The 12,887-nt window shown below is 41.3% G+C and overlaps 2 long non-coding RNA genes across 2 annotated transcripts in view; one reads left to right on the top strand and one right to left on the bottom strand.

Moving 5' to 3' along the window:
* The window catches only part of LOC140683649 (uncharacterized), a 150,352-nt gene extending 148,526 nt beyond the window's left edge, over nt 1-1,826 (bottom strand). The window contains exon 1 of the long non-coding RNA XR_012054863.1: nt 1,587-1,826. This is a non-coding gene — a long non-coding RNA (uncharacterized lncRNA). The remainder of the gene's footprint in view (nt 1-1,586) is intronic.
* LOC140683650 (uncharacterized) overlaps nt 1-1,958 on the top strand; it is a 58,543-nt gene extending 56,585 nt beyond the window's left edge. Inside the window, exon 3 of the long non-coding RNA XR_012054864.1 lies at nt 1,821-1,958. This is a non-coding gene — a long non-coding RNA (uncharacterized lncRNA). The remainder of the gene's footprint in view (nt 1-1,820) is intronic.
* The last annotated feature ends 10,929 nt before the right edge of the window (nt 1,959-12,887 follow it).

Raw genomic sequence — 12,887 nt, 5'->3', positions numbered from 1 at the left:
AGGACTGGTCTTTTGAAAATGAAGAATTCTGGTCTTGGAGATAATTAAATCTTAATCAATTGAGGCCTTGGCTGATTATAAACCTAAGATCTTTCTGTCCCATTCTAATCACAATATACTTCTTAATTGTCCTAGCACAAGACTCCAAACATTGCTCAATCACTTAGGCCAAAATGAGAACAATTTTTCAGACGTAACTTTAATTGGATTAAGGGCACTGTCCAGCTTGGCTTCTCATAACCACTTGTTTTGGCTTCTTAAGCCTACTGCTAACTCCATGAAAATTCTGGTTTTTCCTAACAGTAAGACCCTTGCCAGTGTTTGATCTTGTGGAGGGCTGCAAATGGAGGACTGTGGTCCTGCAGCTTTCAGCAAGCAGATGGAAAGCAAGGATGTGTCCCACTAGGGTCTCAATGGATCCATACAAAAATACGTGGGACAGAAGTGTACTCTGTGAAAAGATTAATGACTGTTGGGTTGACAGGATGCAGAGAGAACTGAGCACCAGCTTTGAGTGAGAGTGATATGTTAATGGAAGTAAAGTGAAGTGCTGGCATGTGCCTTGGTAGAGAAAGACAGCACATCCTGTGAAACAGTTCTGATCAAATGAAAGCTAAATGCCAAACAGAAGATGCCTACATTTTATCACTAAAATGTAGCTGGACCTCCCTCTCTGTTCTTCTTAGTTAAGTGGTCTTCATTAAACAAGGAAAACAGGTCACACTTATTTACATGGCCAAACACAGAGTCAGTTTCTAATATTAAATAATGAAATTTAAGATTTAGGACAGATCTAGCTAATGGCAACAAAAACCATCAGAGACAACAGACTGTATTCTGAATTTCCCATAACCTGATGTGGTTCACACATCTCAGTAAGCAAAGAGAATAATTTAGCAATTTGCCTCTATTATTTCTTAAATTACCTTCCTATTTCTTTCATTGGTTCTTCCACATACCAATCTAAAACATATTTTAAATGCAACACCTTTCATATTTCTAGTGCCATTTCTCAATAAAACTAGTAAGTAATTACAAATTCTTCAAAATTTTTCCTGTGCATTAGCAACAGTGCTAGAGCAGGACTCTCATTCAAAAGAATGACCTGTGGAAAAATTACAAAAATTACATTGAGGCCAGAAATTTCATTAGTAAAAAGCATTAAATAAAGCATCCAATTCCCCAAAGTTTTCATCACTTCAAATGTCCTTTCATTACACTCTCCTGGGGACAATTTTAAAAATCATTTTTGTTATTGATCAGGAAAAGCATCCACCTGACTTCCTGAGCATGCAATCTTCTCCCTGAACCATGACCAAATGCACCACAGAAGTGAAAGGAACAAAAATTCTGGGGGCTCCAGACAGGTCCCCACTGTGCAGCCAAGTGTGGCTGGTGCAGGGAGGTAGATTAGTGCAAAGAGCAGAAACTGAGTGAGGCACGGCCCCTTAGAGGCCAGGGCAAACTCAGGAGTTTAATCCATGGCTCTCAAATCCTGGCTCAGCATCCCCTCTCTGTTAGACCTATCCAGCTAATGGCTAAAAGATGGTCAAAAAAATCAGCATTGCAGAAAGTGAAAAACTCACCACTTCTGAACTGTAGCAGCAGTAGGTGCAATGACAAAACTTCTTCATGTCCAGTGAGGGTGGTTTCCCATTTTTTCTTTATAAAGTCCTTCTTAAAGTGCTTTTCTCTTTATGAATTTCAATGTAGATATGGAGTGCAGGACAGAGCTGCCTGGATTGCAGGAAACACAAGCTGTGAGAGGGTACCTGCTGTGGTTTATGTGGTAACACTCTTTCCTCTTACATTTGATGCAGGATGACATGGATCAACCTATGACTGGATTCTTCAGGACAGAGCAAGAGGCTTGGAGAGTCTTGGCTTCATTTCCTTGACATGCTTTTCCCCATCTGGGCTGGATAGTACAGCTCTGGCCTCAGGATGCCTGCACGCTCCCCTGCTGCCCTCCTGGAGCATCTCATCAGCATTTGGTTATCATTCAGTGTCCATCAATGCTGGCACAGTCACACTTCCTAATGCTAGCTGCCTAACAGGTTCTTCCCTCCGCTCTGCTTTCCTGAGCCTGTCTTCACGTAGTCCTGCCAGTGATCCTGTGCTACAAAAACAGATGGACACAAGCTGCTGCACCCATCAGCTACACAGCTGCACTTCATTCCACAGCAAAAATGTATCAACATTAATTCTTGACTGTGAGCTCCTGCCCAGCACCATCAGCACCCCTACCACAGCAGGGAGCAGCCCCCACCATCAGCAAGTCAATGCTTGGGGGCTCAGCACAGGCACTTGAAGCACCATAACATAAATAAACTATGGGTGAGATGAAGGGAAAAATAGTCAAATAATTTCCTGTTGTGCAATTACAATAAAAATAGCTAATCCTGAATGAAGCTCTTGCTTCATTCTTGTATCCATGGCAACAGAAAAGGAGATTGGAAGACTGGCTGCAGATGAATGCAGCGCTCTCCATCCCAGCAGCCAGCTCAGCCTGCCCAGCGTTGCAGCAGGCAGGTGAGGAGGGCTACTCTGCTGCTGGGGTGGGCTCTGCCCTGTGCTGAGAGGGACCAGTGGCAGGGAAACACAGGTCCACGCTCAGCAATCTCTGCATACATCCCTTACGCTTTCAGAGCATCCTGCTCTGCTCCCTGCCTTTTCCAAAGGCAAGCATAGGGAATCATGGAGAAATGTACAGTGCAGTGTTCCTTGGCCCAAGTGAAGGCAGAGAGCCTGAGTTCTCAGTGAGGAATCAGCATAAATCAAATGACAGGTCACCAGCTGAAGTGGTTCAATAGTTCTCCCTTGAAGCAACAGGTTTCAGTGCTTGGCTTAGGTGCTAACTCAAGTCAGCTGGGGCAGTTTGCATTTTAGGGGCACCATTGCCCCTAAAAAGAGGTTTGGTGTATTGCTGATAATCTGGGAATTACCTATCAACATGGGTATGTTTGTGCTTCCTCTGTGAAACTTTATACAAGTCATTGAGTGCCAGTGAGCAGCATGTCAGTATCCCATGCTGGACAGTATCCCCATTTTGGATAGTATCCTCATGTTGTCAGTAATTCTATTTTGGACAATATCTCCATTTCATTCCCAGTAAGTCTGTTGAAATTATGTTGATGAGCCCATTAATATTGTCTGGAAAACAGTAACTACCACATGGGTTCAAAAGCATACCTTCAATTCCCAGTTGGAAAATATCCCGTATTTCAAGTTCTCTTGCCCTATCTAGTGTTTGTTTTACAAGTTTAAGTGCAAGATATCAGGACTTAGATACAAATTTCAAATGTCATGTCCAGGTGAACAGAGGCCACAATTATTGTATCCTAGTCACATCTATGTTTATTTGCATGTTCTCAACTCCTGCTTATAATTAATTGCTGGTCATGAAATTCCTCCTCATGAAAAGGATATTAAATTTGATTATTGCAATCAGTTTTCATTTGATATTAATGTTCTTATAAGTACACTGAATTGCACTGCATTTTTATTGGAAAATTATATAATACAAAATCTTATGTGTTTCACTGATGATAGCACCAGAAACACATAAACTTCTTGCAATTTTATGTATGAAGAAGCAGCTTTTCTAATCAAAGTACTGGGAGTAATGAAAAAGCCTTTGTAACATAATATCATAAGCATTGTGAAAATTGTGAACACTGAGCTGCTGGGAAAAAAAACCACTACTATATTTTTCACGTCATGGGAAGATGGGTGAGTAGCCTCCTTTAAAAAGGTAACTATATACAATACAGGATCACCTCTTGCAGAAAAATATCTGTGCAAAGTAGGACATAATAATCTGTGTTATGTAATGCTGTTATTTTTTTCTGTTTGTGAGTTTTTGTAGTTGTTGGAGTTTTTTTTCTCAAGGACAATATTTGACTGATATGCCATCTTCAGTGGACGGCATTTCTATGGGGATTTTTATTCATTACAAGAAACTAAAGCAAGGAAAAAAGGTTTCAATAACTGTTTTTACCCAGGTGAAGGCCATACAAAATGACAGAAGGAATCAAGCCTCTTTTTGATACTTTGGTTCAACTAGCTTTCTTGTAGGCAGCAGAGAACTGTTCTGTAAAGAAGAGTTAGTCTTCTGCTGCTGTCCTGAGGCATGCAAGTGTGAATTAAAGCTTTTTTCCTAAATATCCTCTATGCACATTAGTGAATAACTCATTCCACACCCAGAACATTGTCTAGTTTGGAGGGTGACTGGCATGGCTTGGCTTGCACCTGTACAGTTGACTCTGCTATTGCCAGTGTCCGCACTGTGCAGAGGGACAGATCCTGCTCAGCCACCCTCTGACAGCAGTCCTGCCCTACAGCTGTGTCAGGGATGGGCCAGAAATCCCACAGAATGGACAAACGTGCCAGCCCTGCTCGTGTCCTCATCTTATTTAGTTTACTGGGAGGGAAATAACTTTTATGGCTGAGAGGCAGCCTAGTTTCTCCCAGCAGCTGCCCACCTGAAGGTTAGCAGAAAGCTTTCGCTGTCACACCAATGCTCAGAGTTAATCCATCAGGCACTATTTGCAGTTGATCTGAATCACTGATGTGACTGGAAGAGGCAGTGATGGAAATGAAAGGGAAAGACTGTTGGGTGATCCCCACTCAAAAAAAAATTTGCCTCTGCATCCCAAGAACATTTAAATGAAAAATCCCCTGTTTTCGTCAATATCTGTTACCTTTATCAACAGCAGCCTGTACTCTTCTAAAGCCCTTTGCAAACCCTGTTACTGTGGTCCTTTCACCTAGAGTTTCTGCAGTCTCCACCTCTCCTTCACTGCCACTCTCTCAAGCATTTTTAGCCACAGGTTGTGTCCTTTGCCAGTGATTCTTCTCTACTTCTACCAAAACTAGCCACATTCACCTCAGTAAATTGAACAATGTTAGGAAGGTCACCTTGGTAGGAGGGTCACAGCTGCAGCTCTGTCCATCATCCCAAGCAATTCCTATGAAGTGTTCATGGGTTGGCACAGAAGGATCTTCCGGTGTTACTTTCAGGAGGTGATTTCAGTGCAGCTCCTGTTTCAGTGCAGTGCCTATTTTGAAGCAGAAGAGAGCATGACATGACTGGCATGGCCAGCCAAGCTGTGCTATTGCACTCCCCTGCTCCAAGACTGCCTCTCCTCCTCTCCAGGCACAGGGCTAGTCTGTGCCAGGGGGGCACAGCGAGCTCGTCCTGGCACCGTTTAGTGTCTCAGATACAAGCTAATAAGCAGATAAAGCAAATGGGATCTCAGTGTAATGGTAGTTGGGGTATTTAATTCTTGCTGCAAAACTTTAGGGCCTCAGTTATTGCCAATCTATTCCCTTAATGTGCTTATTCACTGTTTGGACTCGGCGATGAAAGCTCTCTATTCCATTACAATGGAAGGGAAATGTTTTCTTATGAACACTGATAATGCTGTGGGTACAAGGGAGGAGCAGGCTGAATTTGTGACCCCTGAATTGTGAGACAGGTGGTGCTGAGGATGACGAGCAGTTGGGGAAGAAGCAGCTTCCCCATTTGGGCAGCAGCTGCCCTGTGCCACAGCAGGTCCCACTCGGTGTCCTGCCAGGCCACAGCTGTGCTGATGGGAACAACTGGCACCACACCACCAGGAGCTCTCCAGTGAACATGGACAGCTCTCCTGTCACCCAGCTCCAGCACAGCACCTGAGGGAAATTACTGGGGTTTTCCTATAGAAAGAATAGTGGAGGAAATAAATATTTTCTCATTATTTTCAAATATTTCCTTTGACATTTTTCAATTTTTCTTTCAAAACAAGACCCAGAAAAAATACTGATCAGAAGCAGTTTCTGAAATTTTCTCCTATGTGTTCTCTTTAACAAATGTTGGTTTTATCCTGATTTTCCCTGAACAATAGAAACCATATTGCTACAGGGAAAAAAAAAAAAAAAAAAAAAAAAAGTCTGCTATAGGAGCAAAGTGCTGTGGTTCAGTGAGCCATTATGGGATGCAGGAGAGCTGTGTGTGCACAGCCCTGTGAGAGGATTGCACAAGGTTTAATCTTGCTTTTTGAAGCTGAATCCTTTCCTGTGCAGCCCAGGTGGACCACCATGTAAGAGCAAGGGCAATTCTCCTGTAAGACACTGTGGGGTTGGGGGGATTAATGGTCCCAGGCAGCTCGTGAAGAACCCACTGCTTGTACACAGCTGGGCTCTGCCAAGCCACATTCACAAGGATGGTACATTTTCAGAGACTTCTTGTTTAAAACAGTTCCATTTCTTTTCATCTTTGGAGCCTGACTTAGGCTTGCTCATGTTAACAGCCCTTCCACCCAGCACAACACTGGCAGAGATAACTGGGCATGATAGGAAGTAAAACTGTTGGTGGTGTTAGAGACCTAGAGTCACAATTGTAAGTAAAATTAGTAAAAAATTCAGAAGCAGCAACAACATGGCAATACAAATCTGGAAATTCACACTTTTATCTAAAGCTCTAGCAACTGATTGATCTCACAGGTTCAGAAAGATTTATGACTTTCACACAAGGCATTTTTACATTATTAATGGCCTGCCTCCAGGTTTCCCTGTTCAGGGCTGGGAAAGGGGAGTGTAATGTTGTGGCTGCTTTTAAAAAGATCCCACATACCTTCTGAGGGAAATAAAATTGCATTATTAGTTCCTAAAAGACATATGTTATTGAATACATTTTTTAAAGTTTTCTAGGTTTCTGTAAAATGGTTTGTAATATCAAATCTAAATAAACATTCATTTCCTGGGGATGTTTTTGTTAGGGTACAACTTTTTTTCTTTTTTACAAGTTGTAAGAGTAACTATCCCTACCCACAAAATGGTTTTTACTGTAGCTGAACAAATTAGTACAATGTATAATTTATGTTGTGTATTTATTTATTTCCACTTGTGAATCATCTAGCTATATTTTTTAAAGTTAGCTCTTTGCATTGTTTTAGCATTTAAAAATTATTGTGTTTCCCCTTGTGACTGTCTGAGTGGTTGCTCAGGGTTAGAAGTGGATGTGTGAATTCAGTGAGTAAGCACCTAAGTCACCCAACATCTCTTCTACTCCCAGACTAGCAAATCTCACTTTCAGTATGACCTTAACCTACATAAATCAGTACATAAATCAGTTTGGTACCCTCAAGGTGATCCAGTTCGAGATGAAGAAGTGTGACACGTTAAGGATGCTTTAGAATAGTTCCCTTTCCCATTTATTTGATGTATTTTTGAGCACAGCAGAGTCATCAAAACATTCCATTAAAACAATGGAGATGCAGGAGACTCCAACATACCAATTTCAGTTTCAGAAAGCAGCAGTGGCCCCTCTCTTTCCCCAGATCCCCTTGGCATTACTGTGCCATCACCATTACCCTGAGAATGGGTCCAGGGTACAGTGAGTGCTGTAGAGACACAAGGCTTGCAAGTCTGTGAATCCTAAGGAGCTTATGACTAACACAGAAAAATAAAAAGCCCCAAACAAATACACAAAGAGAGAAAGAAGCACAACGGGATGAGGGATTCAGCCACAGATGTGTGGTGAGCTGGAAGCAGAGGTTAATAGAGGGTCTGGATCTCATGCATGCTGTCCTTGGAGATCATGCCATATTCTCTTTATGGACTGAAAGCACTCAGTTGTGCCACATCAAGTTATTTTTCCAGTAGAAAGACCATAAGTAACCCACATGGAATCCATGGATATCCAGTGATATGGATGGGACAGTAATATACCTCATTACCACCACCTACAGAAACAGGTACATCTCAAGAGCCTTTTCAGTATCATCACATCCCTGCAATTTCTGTGTATGCCTTCAGATGTGTTTTATCAGTTCCCCTCCTAGGCCATTTCTTCTGACTTGAATGAGACCTTAGATCATATCTGCTACTTGAAATAAACCTAACCAAAAATATATTTGGGACGGATGGCTGTCAAAACAGTTTCTCAAAAAATGTGATCTCTGTGCAACCTCTTCCCTATTAAATCATTTCCTCTAACAAAAAAAAAAAAAAAAAAAAAAGGTTTCAAATAGTAAACCTCCACCCAGGTACAGGCAGATTTAATGCTGTAGTGCTGCAGCTATTCAGACAGCTCAGAGGCGTGGGATAAGGTATAGGAAGTGCTTTTCTGTGTCTGAGGGTGCAGGACTGAGTGATGTGTAGCTCTCAGGAACGTGGCTCTGTTTCTATGATGGTTCTTACTGCAACAAGCTGGGGGTGGGTTGATGTGGGTCCTTTTGCAATCATTTCCTCAGCCAGTGCTTGTTCCATGTCCTCAGTCTTTCCAAGAGGGCAGAGACCACATGCTGAACAATTTGTCAAGGCCTCCACTGGGGATCTCTCTTTGTAATCTCCTCTTTGTTTTTTCAAACCCTGAGAATCATTCCAGACCCAAGGGACCATCAGCCAATGCTGAGGAGTCTCCCTCTAATCACAGCCTCAGAAAATAAGCCTTTGCTAATAGTCTTCTCTACAGAAATGATAAATCCTTTTCCAGTGCTGCACACCCATCAGCAGTGACTGCACTGCTCTTGCCTAACCCTTGGCCAAGCATTTTCCTTCTGTGCTCTCTGCTACCTCAGGTACACCTCCTTCCTCACTGGCATGAGCTGCACTTGGAGAAGGACCCTTCTCCCACCCCAGACCCACACGTTGCCTGGGACCCAGGGAAGAAGCTGGGCACAGGCTCCAGCCCTGCAGTCAGACGCTGCCTCAGGAAACATCCAAAGAGAAATGGGAGATGCTCCCCCAGCCCTTGTGAGCAGCTAAGAAATGAAAAGTTTGCTACAGTCTCCAGCTACCAGATTCTACTGAGAGCTTATTGGCAGCTTGGAGCTTAGAAGCCTTAGTACATTTATAGATTCTTCCACAGAAAAGTGTAAATTTACATGGTTTAGTAGCACAAGGATTCCCTGTCCTAATATCTGTAACTTCATCCAGAGACACAATTGTCTTCTGCTGTGGCTGCAAACTACAGAGCATTCAGTATAGAAGAGAAGGCCTTAGAGACCCTCTGAAGGAGGGTATAACACCTCCAAACTCATAAATTCAAAGCTGCTAAAGCTGGAGCTGTTCCTTCCAGACAGACAACGCCAGGAGGGCAGTTACAGGCAATACTGTGCATGTAGGAGGGTCTCCAGGATCTGAGATTGTAGGTTTGAAATAAAAGCTGCAGATTTTAACAGCCTACAGATATTTTGAAACATGATAAGTCATAATTATGAGGGACATTGCAAAGCAAGCCTGATTCCACAGAACCAAGTGGAAATCCCCAAATACCTATCAAAGAGTTTGTCTCAAGTATGACTTTCTGCACTTTCTGGCTAATGTGTCTCTTTAAACTTTCAAAAAGACAGTGACATTCCATCCAAAGATTCAAGGTAGAATTTAAAATATCACCAACTATCCAACATATAATAATAGGCTTTTAACAGATGCTGATGAATAGTACTATACACATCAATTACTTTTTTTAATAGCATCCATTCATCCTCAGCAGTCCCAGTAGAAAGCAGGAATGTTCTCTCTAAAGCTGATCATAATTGTGCAGCCATAGAAAGTGACAGGACTGCTGTGAGCCCGTACTGGTGGAGGACACCACTAATTATCACAGTGGAAGGAGGAATGATTTACCTTTGTCATAAAACCAGATCTCAGCAGCTGTTAACTCAGCAAAAGAAAAAGTACTGTGATGTGTTAACTTGTCATATTGGAATGAATCTGGAAGGTCAGAAGAGTGTTTTAATATTTAGGAAACAAAAAATATTAGATTATTTGCCAGATTACATTGGTCTGACACTAAGGATGTTGATATAAATGTATGCCTCTGTAGTGCTAAAGAAAGGTGTTAGAAACAAACCTGAATGACCCAGAGGCTTATTGGATTATTAATTGTCATTATTTGCATGACAAGGGCACACTGAACCTTTTTAAAAAATGTTTCCACAATAATTTAATATTTCCCATTTAGATTTGGCCTTCTGTGGGTCACAAAATACAAAAAATAGCAGGAGTCAGGAATATTTTGTTCATGTTTCTGAATGGCCAAATCTATTTCAGCATGTTTCTGGTAGGCTGTGAACTGATAATATCACAATTCCCTTTCCTGGGCAATGCAATATAAAGGATAACAGAAGAAAAAAAGCAGAGCAGGACAAACAGAATCAGCTTGATCCTCCTCTCAGCTTGCTGTCTGGATTACTGCAAGTAAGGACTTCCCTGGAGAAGAGGCTGCAGGCAATAAAACTCTTGTTATTCTAGCAGGCTAAACTTCTGGATGGAAGATGTTTTTCATCCAGCTGTGGGGGGGTAGGAATTGTTCCCGTTATTTTTGTTTTCCCTGCTAATTCCACAGTTGGTATCAAAATGGGGATTTGAAGGCTGAATTTTGATACAGCTCTCCTTGGAAACTCAAACTAAGGTGATTTAGCAAGATCTCAAATTGTACGAGGTTGAATCAGGACAAATCAGGGAAATAATATCTGGGACTTCCATCCAACTGCTGCTGTTGTTCTGGGGAGCTTTTCATAGAATCATAGAATGGTTTGGGTAGGAAAGGACCTTAAAGATCACCCAGTTCTCAGCCCACCTGCCACAGGCAGGGACACCTTCCACTAGACCAGGTTGCTACAGAGCCCCATCCAACCTGACTTTGAAGACTCCTGGGGATTGAACATCTACAGATTCTCTGGGCAACCTGTTTCAGTGCCTCATTTTGAGAATTGTTTGGTTAGCAGACAAGTATTTCCAGTAAAACTTCCCCTCTATTTCTGCAGATTCTAAGAGTTTCCCACATAGCAGTATTCAAAATGGGAAGTGAAAACTGTTTCAGGAAATTCCTGTGTAAGATGGTGGCCAGTGGCATGAGGTTGGGAATGTCCAATTATTAGAAAATGAGTCCATCAACGCTCTTACAAAGGTGTAGAACATATTAGTAAAGATATATTCTGGTTTTATATATAGGGACTTAGCTAAAAAATAGCTTAATTCACCTATTATTCAGTCAATTACTTGCAAATCCATTTAGAGAGACTATCACAGTTAGAAACTTATGTGGGGCATAAAGCAAGAGCTGAAGAGCAGCGGAGCTCTTAAAGGTTGGTGGACTCACAAGACACACTATGTCCAAAGTGAAAAATTTGACCTGACATGGCAAAAAAAAAAAAAAAAGAACCTGAACATTACCAAATTAATTATGCAGTGAAAGAGTTTGTTTTATTATCTCTATTTGTATTTGTTTGTATTATTATCTCTCTCTCTATTGTATTATTATCTCTGGATCATCTGTTAGCTCCAAAATGCAACAATGTGCTGGGACCTCTGAATTTCCAATCAAACAAAACTACATTTGCATAATCCTCAGTATCTGTTGGAGAGATGATTGCTTGAAAGACATGCAAGAGGAATAGTAACTCAGGTAAAATGGGACTAGTGACATTGTATACCAAACTGCTCGGTGCTCTCTGGTTGGATAATAAGGATACATCAAGCTGGATCAAAATTATGTTGGCTTGTTTACCTGAACTGCACCTACATGCCTAATAAAATTTTAGTGCTTCTTTTATTTGGAAAAACATTCTGAGCTCTTAATCTCATTAATTTGCACTTACTTAAAATTGGCACATCTTATTTCCATAATGGAAAGAGTCTTACAAAGTGGAAGTCTGTAAATATTTGAACTCCCAGTCCCAAGTCAAAACACAGAGTCAGTATACCGATGTCTTTAAACTTGATATTGATATTTTGGGAAATGTAACTCATTCCCATATAGCTGGTCCAGAGTGATAGGATTGAGATAAATTCAAATATTCCTGAAGCAGTCATTCCAGATGCCAGAATACCATTGGAGATTATTGTCAGATGTCTGGCAGCAGAGATGTGTTCAAAGTGACAGGTATATTCCTGTGAGAGTTTATTAAAGCTACAATACAAAAAAATGCCACACATGAAGACGTGTGACCATGAAAAAGAAAGTCTCTGGATGAGGAAGGTCTGGCTCTGGAGAGACAGTTTTACAGTGCTGCTGATGCAGAACTGGATTAGCTAGGAAGGAGAAGCAGAGAGGCATCTCAGTATACCTCTGTAAACTGATGAATATATCACACAGGAGGGTCAAGGGCAAGGCAAGAGGCACCAGTATTTCTTCTCAACAAAGGCCACACTCCATTTCTGCTGCCTGTAAGAAATATATCTATGAAATTTAAAAGATGGAGATAGAACTTTAGGGAATGTCGACAGATGATTTTTAAAAAATATTTTGTTTGTGTGGTTGTGAAACTGCACTGAACAAAAATTCTCAGTCACTCATGTTATTGTGACCTGAATGATAAATTACAATTGAGATTATAGCTGTGCAATGACATCCTCTGCCCCTCAGCTGGAGCCTGGCTCTCATGCAAGGACTGTGAAAGCACAAGCCTCTCAGTAAAGGCTCATGCAAACATAATCCTTCTACTTTTGAAAGGTTTTTGTTTTACAGTAAGCCACTCAACCATTGCTCAACCACTTGCCTGCCTGAGATAATGAAGTATCCTGGAAAAATCTCTCTGAGCAGTGAAGAGCAGCCTACAGAGTATTATATTTCTATAAACACATCTGGGTTCTTGTTCACAGTTAGAGGTGAAATATCAGGCAGAAAGTCCTTAAGATTTTGTTTGGGGTTTTGTTTGTTTGGTTGGCTTTTGTTGGTTTTGTTTGGTTGGTTGGGTTTTGTTAGTTTTGGTTCATTGGGTTGGTTTGGGGATTTTTTTGCTGGGGGTATTTTTTTTCTGCCCCAATATTTCCAATGGTTCCTGCATTTGAGCCAAAAATGCTCATGTTAGATGAACACATCCTTCCAAATTGTAATAATCCTCAAAATCTGAATTTATGCTAACTTTATCCCATTTTCATTTTGCAGAAAACAG

The sequence above is a fragment of the Taeniopygia guttata genome, chromosome 3, assembly GCF_048771995.1.
Source record: "Taeniopygia guttata chromosome 3, bTaeGut7.mat, whole genome shotgun sequence".
Lineage (NCBI taxonomy): Eukaryota > Metazoa > Chordata > Aves > Passeriformes > Estrildidae > Taeniopygia > Taeniopygia guttata.
Note: the sequence above shows the minus strand (reverse complement) of the source record. Positions and strands in the feature narration are given on the sequence as shown.